This window comes from Olea europaea, unplaced genomic scaffold (genome assembly GCF_002742605.1).
Source record: "Olea europaea var. sylvestris unplaced genomic scaffold, O_europaea_v1 scaffold1133, whole genome shotgun sequence".
NCBI classification, from domain to species: Eukaryota; Viridiplantae; Streptophyta; class Magnoliopsida; order Lamiales; family Oleaceae; genus Olea; species Olea europaea.
In genome coordinates, this window is record NW_019228713.1 from 148,541 (window position 1) to 157,984 (window position 9,444).

The following is a 9,444-nucleotide window of genomic DNA, read 5'->3' on the forward strand; positions in this document are numbered from 1 at the left end:
CTAGGCAGTTTCTAGGACAAGGTGTGCAGGCCATGTCAGGGACGCAGGCATATTTTCTAGCATTTCTGGGACACGGTGTGTAGGCCATGCCCAGGACGTGGGCAGTTTTCTAGGCAGTTTATGGCACACGCGTAGCCAAATTTTCAGGCATTTCTAAGCAGTTTTTGGACACGGTGAAAAGCACATGTTCGAGATGCAGCCTGATTTTCAGGCATTTTTAGGCAGTTTCTGGGACATGGTGTGCAGGCCATGTTCAGGAAGCGTCTAGGCCATGGTAGGGACGTAGCCTAATTTATAGGCATTCTAGGTAGTTTCTGGGTACAAAGTGCAGGGCATGTTTGGGAAGACTCCTACTTGCGTCCCGGACACAACATGATTTCCAGGCAATTCTAGGCAGTTTTAGGGACATGGTGTGTAGGCCATGTCCAAGATGCAGCCTGATTTTCAAGCATTTCCAGGCTGTTTCTGGGACACGGTGTGCAGGACATATCCAAGATGCAGCCCAAATTTCAGGCATTTCTAGGGAGTCTCTTAGACATCGTAAGCAGGCCATGTCTAAGACGTGGCAAGGTCACAGCTTAATTTTTTGGCATTTCAATGTAATTTCTAGGACATGGTGTACAGGCCATGTTCGGGATGCGTTCGGGCTACGATAGGGTCGCAGCCTGATTTTCAGGCATTTCTGGGAAGTTTCTGTGCACGATGTGCAAGGCATGTCTGGGCACGGTGTGCAGGCCTTGTTCGGGTCACATCCTGGCCGTGGTAAGGTCATAGCCTATTTTTCAGGCTTTTATGGGCAGTTTCTAGGACACGGTGTGCACGCCATGTCCATGACACAGTAGGGACGTTGCCTAATTTTCATGTATTTCTTAACATTTTTGGTACATGGTGTACAGGTCCTATTTGGGATATGTTCTGGCCATGACAGGGACGCATACAGATTTTCAGGCACACGAAGGTAGGACGGTTTACTGGCCATGTTAGGGACACAGGCACTTTGCCAGGCCATGTTAGGGATACGTCCTGGTCACGGTAGGGAAGCAACCTAATTTCAAAGCTTTTCTAGGCAATTTTTAGGACACGGTGTGTAGAGCATGTCCAGGACGCGGTAGGGACACAGCCTGATTATCAGGTATTTCTAGGTAGTTTCTAGGATGTGATGTGCAGGCCATGTTCGAGACGCGTCCTGGCCACATCAGTGACGTAGCCTGATTTTTAGGCATTTCTAGGCAATTTGTGGATGCGATGTGCAGGTCATGTTCGGGACGTGTCTTGGATGCGGTAGGGATGCAACTAAATTTTAAGGAATTTTTGGGCAATTTATGGGACACGGTAAATAGGACATGTCCAGGACGTAGCCTGATTTTCAGTCATTTCTAGGTAGTTTCTAGAACATGGTGTGTAGGACATGTTCAGGATGTGTCTGGGCCAAGGTAGGGTCATAGCTTGACTTATAGGAATTTCTAGGCAGTTTCTGGGCAGGGAGTGCAAGTCATGTTCGGGAAGAGTCTAGGACGCGTCCTTTCGGGCATTTCTAGGCAGTTTCTGGGACACGGTGTACAGGCCATGTCCAGGACACGGCAGGGACGCAGCATGATTTCCAGGCATTTCTAGGCAATTTTTGGGACACGGTGTGTAGGCCATATCAAGGACGTGTTCGGGCCTCAACATGGAAGCAGCCTGATTTTCAGGCATTTCTCGACAGTTTCTGGGCACGATGTGCAACTCATGTCTGGGCACGATGTGTAGGCCTTGTCTAGGACACGTCCTAACCGCGACAAGGTCGCAACCTATTTTCCAGGCATTTTTAGGCAATTTCTGGGACAATATGCAGGTCATGTCCGTGACGCGATAGGGGCTGGACCTGATTTTTAGGCATTTCTCGACATTTTTGGTGAATGTTGGGCAGGTCATATCCGAGACGCCTCCTTACCACGGCAAGGACGTAGGCAGATTTTTAGGCATGCGAAGGTAGCACGATTTGCCGCCCATGTTAGGGACGCAGGCACGTTGCCAGGCATTCTGGGCAGTTTTTGGGACACGGTGTGCAGGTCATGTCCGGGACGCATCCTAGTCGCGATAGAGAAGCAGCCTGATTTTTAGGCTTTTCCAGGCAATTTCTATGACACGGTTTGCAGGCCATGTCCATTACGTGGTGGAGAGGCAGCTTTATTTTCAGGCATTTCGAATCAGTTTCTGGGAAACAATGTACAGGCCATGTCCATGACGTGTCTTGGCCACAGCAGGGACGCAACCTGATTTTTAGGCATTTCTAGGTAGTTTGTGGGCACGATGTGTGGGCCATGTTCGAGATGTGTCATTGTCGTGACAGGGATGCAACCGAATTTTTAGGATTTTCCAGGCAATTTCTGGGACAAGGTAAACAGGTCATGTCTAGTACACAGCCTAATTTTCAGGCATTTCTAGGCAGTTTCTGGGATACAGTGTGCAGGCCATGTTCGGGATGCGTTTGGGCTAAGATAGGGACGTAGCCTAATTTTTAGGCATTTCTGGGTAGTTTTTGGGCATGGAGTGCGTGCCATGTCTGTGAAGCATCCAGGTCACGGTCAGGACGCAGCCTGATTTTCAGGCATTTCTAGGCAGTTTCTAGGATACGGTGTGCAGGACATGTCCATGACATAGCCTAATTTTCAGGCATTTCTAGGCAGTTTCTGGTACACGGTGTGTAGGCCATGTCCAGGATGCGACAGGGACACAACATGATTTTCAGGCATTTCTAGGCAGTTTATGGGATACGGTGTGCAAGTCATGCCCGAGATGCTCTAGGCAGTTTTTGGGACACGGTGTGCAGGCCATGTTTGAGATACGTCAGGGCCGTGACAAGGACACAACCTGATTTTTAGGCATTTCTAGGCACGGTGTGGAGGGTAGTCTGGGCATGGAGTACAAGCCTAATTTCCAAACATTTTTAGGTAGTTTCTGGGACACGATGTGCAGGCCATGTCCAGGACACGGCAGGGATGCAGCCTGATTTTCAGGCATTTTTGGGGAGTTTCTGAGACACGATGTGCTAGCCTTGTCTAGGATACTTCCAGGCCACGGCAGGGATGCAGCCTAATTTTTACGCATTTTTGGGCAGTTTTTGGGCACAATGTGCAGGCTATGTTTGCGACGAGTCCTGGCCGCGGCAAGGATGCAGCCTGATTTTTAGGTATTTTTAGGCAATTTTTGGGACACAATTTGCAGGCCATGTCGAGGATGCTATAGGGACGCAGGCTGATTTTCAGGCATTTCTGGGAAGGTTCTAGCACACGGTGTGCAAGCCATGTCCGGGACGCATCCTAGCCACGGTAGGGATGAAGGTAGATTTTCAGGCACACGAAGGTAGCATGGTATGCAAGCCATGTCAAGGACTCAGGTACACGAAGGCATATTTTCATGCACATGAAGACAGCACGAGATGCGGACACATGAAGACAGGACCGAGTCCCGTCCATGTGAAGGGTTCTGGCATATGTAGGCAGCACGTAGTTCATACCGATGCCCATCGTAGGCACACCAAGCGATTTCTGGGACACGGTGGGTAGCTGGCGTGGCATTTCTTCTCGTGTTTTCTATCATAACCTACATGATGTCCACCTTACTGTCGACAGTTATTGCTCTCCTGATTAACCCGTCAATGCCAATGCCAATAGAAGAATAAGTGAAGGATATGACTACTGCTGCAATAGATCGATAGCCAGTACTTCGCATGGAGGTTTTGTATTTTGCCAAGAATTATCTGAATTGCTACAAATATTATCATATATGGATAGTAGGATATCGAACACTTGACAAGATGGTCGTGTTTGTGGAAACAATTTGACCTTGAGATCGCCCTAATGATATATCATACATATATTAGTTTGAAAAACACGAGAAATTGTCTCAAAAATAATATAAATCTCACACTATACAAATGGAAGCATGTATAGTGTATCCAATTATAACCCTGATGAGATTACCATACTGGGCTAATCCACAAAGTTGAGCTTTCCTACCTCCTATGAAGTACAAATTATTAGGAAATTACAAGTTTTTAAAATTTATCTCAACAAATATGCATCAAATTTCCCAAGGAAGATTTACCTAAATGAAACTCAACAACTTCCATATAAGTGTAGTTTTTTTTTTGCCATTGATGGGTTAATTGGGGGAGTGATAATTTTCAATTAGTATGATGGACGTCATGTAGGTTATAATAGAAAACATAAGAAGAAACGCCACGCCAGCTACCCACTCGAGTTGTGCGAGGTAGGAAAGCTCAGCTTTGCGGTTTAGCCCAGTATGGTAATCTTATTCGGGTTACAATTGGATAAACTATAAATGCTTCCATTTGTATAGTTTTAGTATTTATATTATTTTTGAGACAATTTCTAGTGTTTTTCAAACTAATATATATATGATGCATGGTCAGGGTGGTCTCGAGGTCAAATTGTTTCCACAAACACGACCTTCTTGTCAAGTGTTCGATATCCTACTATCCATATATGATAATATTTGCAGTAATTTTGATAATTCTTAGCCAAATACAAAACTTCCATGAGTCGTCATGGCTATCGATCTATTACAGTAGCAGTCATGTCTATAACTTATTCTTATAATGATGCCCATTGTAGGCACACCAGCCGGAGTAGCACCATCGTCGGATGGGAAACTTGCCCGGGCCGGCATGTGCCGGTCCCCAAGGCTCCGAAGTTTGCAGAGATGCTGCCTACGGTAGATTGCACATGCTGCTTGTTCCCTTTCATGTACCTTCTCTCCCCTATAATAGACTTTTAAGAAAAAACTCAAGTGACAAGTGTAGATATCAAAGGGCTGAGAAATCATACTATTTATTTTCCAATTCTTATAGGATTTTCGGTGATGATATTTTAGAAAATTCTTTTCGGTGATGAAAGTATGATTGAATGGGGTCTTGAAAAAAATATTTTTGACCAAAAAATATTTTTATTTTCATTTAATAAATATTGAAAATAGGGAAAAATTAGAAAAAATGGAAAACGGACGTGGAAAAATCCCCAAAAATCACGGAAGGGTCGTTATCATCAAATATTTGAGAGCAATTGCTCTTTTGTCAAAAATAATTTCGATTCACACGTATTTTGGTGCATGCACGGAAATAGGTGACGGGGATAGAGGAAAGTAAATGTGGTGGAAACAACTCGAAATATATTAAATTCGAACGATAAACTTCTATTGAGCGATCATTTTATGTTCTTGACAACCATCCATCGATAAAGCATCGCGAGGCATACTTTTGCTCGTCATGTGACATGAAGGCAGTGCCGTGTCCTGGCAGTGGCAGTGACGCATGCACATTTTTTGATGTTCTCAGGCACCTTCAGGCACATGATGTACAGGCCATGTCAGGGATGAGGACATGTTTTCAGGCATTTGTAGGCAGTTTCAGGGATAAGGTGTGCAGGCCATGTCAGGGATGCTAACACATTTGCGGACATTTCTGGGACACGGTTCGTAGACCACTTCTAAGGACGCGGGCAGATTTCCAGGGATTTCTAGGTAGTTTATGGCACACGGTGTATAGGCCACGTCCAGGATGCGTCGTGCTTGCGACGAGGACGCAGGATGATTTTTAGGCACACGAAGGTAGCATGGTGTACAGGCCATGTCAAGGACACAGGCACATTCCCAGGCATTTTTGGGCTATTTTTGGACGCGGTGTGCAGGCCATGTCCAAGAGACATCCTGACCGTAGAAGAGAAACAGCCTGATTTTTAGGAATTTCTAGGTAGTTTCTAGGACACGGTGTGCAGGCCATGTCCAGGATGCAACAAGGACGCAACCTAATTTTTAGGCATTTCTAGGTAGTTTCTGGGATACGATGTATAGGCCATGTCCGAGACACGTCCTAGCCACGGCAAGGATGCAACTTGATTTTCAGGCATTTCTAGGTAGTTTGTGGGCACGGTGGCAAAACATGTCCGGGATGCAGCTTGACTTTCAGGTATTTCTAGGCAGTTTCTGGGACACGGTGTGTAGGCCATGTTTGGGATGCGTTAGGGCCACGACAGGGATGTAGATTGATTTTTAGGCATTTCTAGGCACGGTGTGCAGGCTATGTTCGGGACACATCCTGGTTGAGGTAGGGACGCAGCCTAATTTCCCAGCATTTCTAGGCAATTTTTGGGACACGGTGTGCAAGCCATGCCCTTGATGTGACAGGGACAAAGCTTGATTTTCAGGCATTTCTAGGCAGTTTCTGGGACACGGTGTGCAAGGCATGTGTCGGATGCGTCTTGGCCTCGGCAGGGATGTAGCTTGATTTCCTGACATTTCTATGCAATTTTTGGGACATGGTGTGCAAGCCATGTCAAGGACGCGTTAGGGATGCAGCCTGATATTTAGGCATTTCTAGGAAGTTTCTGGGACATGATGTGCAGGCCATGTCCGATACGCGTCCAGGCCATGATAGGGACGTGGCCTGATTTTTCAGGCATTTTTGGGCATGGTATACAGGCCATTTTCTGGACGCTTCTTAGCTACAGCAGGGATACGGCCTGGGTTCTAAGCATTTCTAAGCAGTTTCTAGGACACGGTGTGCAGGCGATGTCAAAGACAGGGTAGGGATGCGACCTGATTTTTAGGCATTTCTAGTTAGTTTATGGAACATGGTGTGCAGGCCATGTCCGGAATTCGTCTTGGCCATGACGGGACGCAAGTAGATTTTCAGGCACACAAAGGCAACACGGTGTGCCAACCAAGTCAAGGACGAAGACTCATTTGCAGGCATTCTAGGAAGTTTCTTAGATATGGTGTGCATGCCAAGTCTAGGACGCGGCAGGGACGCAGCCTGATTTTCAGGCATTTCTAGGCAGTTTTTGGGACATGATGTGTGGGCCATGTCCAGGACGCGTCCTGGCCACGGCAGGGACGCAGCCTGATTTTCACGCATTTCGAGATAGTTTGTGGACATGGTGTGCAGGCCACATTCGGGACGCGTCCTGGCCACAGTAGGGACGCAGCCTGATTTTCAAGGATTTTTAGGCAGTTTTTGGGATATGGTGAACAGGACATGACAAGGACGCAACCTGATTTTTTGGCATTTCTAGGTAGTTTCTGAGATACGGTGTGTAGACCATGTTGGGGATGCGTTCGTGCCAAAGCAGAGATGCAGCCAAGTCTTTTGGCATTTCTCGACAACTTTTGGGCACGGTGTGAAGGCTATGTTCGAAAAGCATTGTAACGTCCCGACCCCTAGTGGACCAAAACGCTACTTACTTTACTTAGCTTAACCGATGGCTTAGTAACAAGTGTATACGTTTTAGCAGAAGCTTACATCTTCAGATAATAATTTAAATAACAATACTTCAAATACTTTAGACAAAAACACTGAATCTTTTTTCAAACAACAAAATGTAATTTAGTTGAAGAAAACATAACTTATTCTCACATTCTGCATTATTCAAAACTTTAAAGAAATAACATTGGAAAACATTTCATAAAAATAAATCCAAATCACTTATTCACCGGATTTCCATGGGGTCGTTGTATCACTCTCCATCTTCTCCTCCTTCCATGCCCGACGTAGAATTCCTTCAATCTGTAGAGATGGGATTAAACTCGTGAGTTGAAAAACTCAATAGGTGTCATAGGTACATTCGTGATCAAGCTATACATTTCCAAACATTAACTTTATAACTTTTCATACATACCGTACCCGGAGGTACCATTTGACATAAAGGGGTATTCCGTACCCGAGGGCACCATTTGACATACGAACATTTCTTCAACATAGGGAGGTATGCCGTACCGGAGTACCATTTGACATACAACCATTAACATAGAGGGATATACCGTACCATTTGACATACAAACATTAACATGAATCGAAACTTATAACTTAACACGATTAAACACATTGCACCTCTACCTACTTTGATTGATGCTTTTGAAACTTTGAAAATATGGATTGAAAACTTCGATGAAACTTGGAAGTTCAAAGAAATGCACTCCCGACGCCAGCCTCGACTAACGGGGGTACTGATCTGAAGGCGATGGAGGGGTTTATTTGTGGCACTGCGACGGTGGGAAGTTTGGTATTGTTGTGTAGCCTAGTTCTATTATTCATGTGTTGTAATATTGAGCTACATTTTATTTTCATTATTCTTTGTCATGTATATGCTTCCTGCTTTTAATTCTGAATTAATTAAAAAAACCCCAAAACCCTAAACCCTATGACCTAGAAATTACCTAGAAATGCTTGGAAATCAGGCTGCGTCCCTACCATTGTCCGGACATAGCCTGCACACCGTGCCCATAAACTGCCTGAAAATCAGGCTGCGTCCCTACCTGTCCAGAACACGTCCTGGACATGGCCTGTACACTATGCTTAAAAACTGCCTAGAAATACTTGAAAATCAGGCTCTGTCCCCGACCTGTCCCAGACATGACCTGCCTAGAAATGCCTAGAAATCAGGCTGCGTCCTTGCTGCGACCGGGATGCGTCCCGGACATGGCCTGCACACTGTGCCCAAAAACTTCCCAGAAATGTCTAAAAATCAGGCTGCATCCCTACCATGGCCAGGATGCATCCTGAACATGGACTGGACATAGTGCCAAGAAATTGTCCAAAAATGTCTGAAAATCAGGCTACATCCCTACCCGTTTCCCGAACATAGCATGTACACCGTGTCCTAGAAACTACCTACAAATGCCTGAAAATCAGGTTGCATCCCTATCGCGTCCTGTACATGGCCTGCACACCATGTCCCAGAAACTGCCTAGAAATGCCTGGAAATCAGGCTGCTTCCTTTCGCGGCCTAGACGCATCCTGGACATGGCTTGCACACCGCTTCCCAAAAACTGCCTAGAATTACATGAAAATCAGGCTGCATCCCTACTGTATCCTGGACATTCACTGCACACCATATCCCAAAAACTGCCTAGAAATGCCTAAAAATCAGGCTGCGTCCCTACCACAATCAGGATGCGTCCTAAACATGGCCTGCACATTGCTTCCCAAAAATCGCCTAGAAATACTTGAAAATCAAGTTGCGTCCCTGCTGTATCCTGGACATTGCCTGCACACCATGCCCAAAAATTACCTAGAAATGCCTGGAAATCAGGTTGCATACCTACCGCAATCAGGACGCATCCCGAACATGGCCTGTACATCGTGCCCCAGAAACTGCCTAGAAATGCCTGGAAATCAGGTTGCCTACCTACCGCGATTAGGATGCGTCCTAGACATGGCCTGCACACCGTGCCCCAAAAACTGCCTAGAAATGCCTGGAAATCATGTTGCATACCTACCGCAATCAGGACGCGTCCTGGACAAGGCCTACACATCGTGCCTAAAAATAGCCCTAAAATGCTTGAAAACCAGGCTCCGTCCATGTCGTGGTTCGGACACGTCCTAGATATAGCCTGCACATCGTGACCCAGAGACTGCCTAGAAATGCTTGAAAATCAGGTTACGTC

General features: G+C 45.9%; 1 pseudogene; it reads right to left on the reverse strand.

Annotated features, from left to right (window-relative positions):
- Window positions 1–3,585: 3,585 nt before the first annotated feature.
- On the reverse strand, window positions 3,586–4,830 carry LOC111373441 (annotated as a pseudogene).
- Window positions 4,831–9,444: the final 4,614 nt, after the last annotated feature.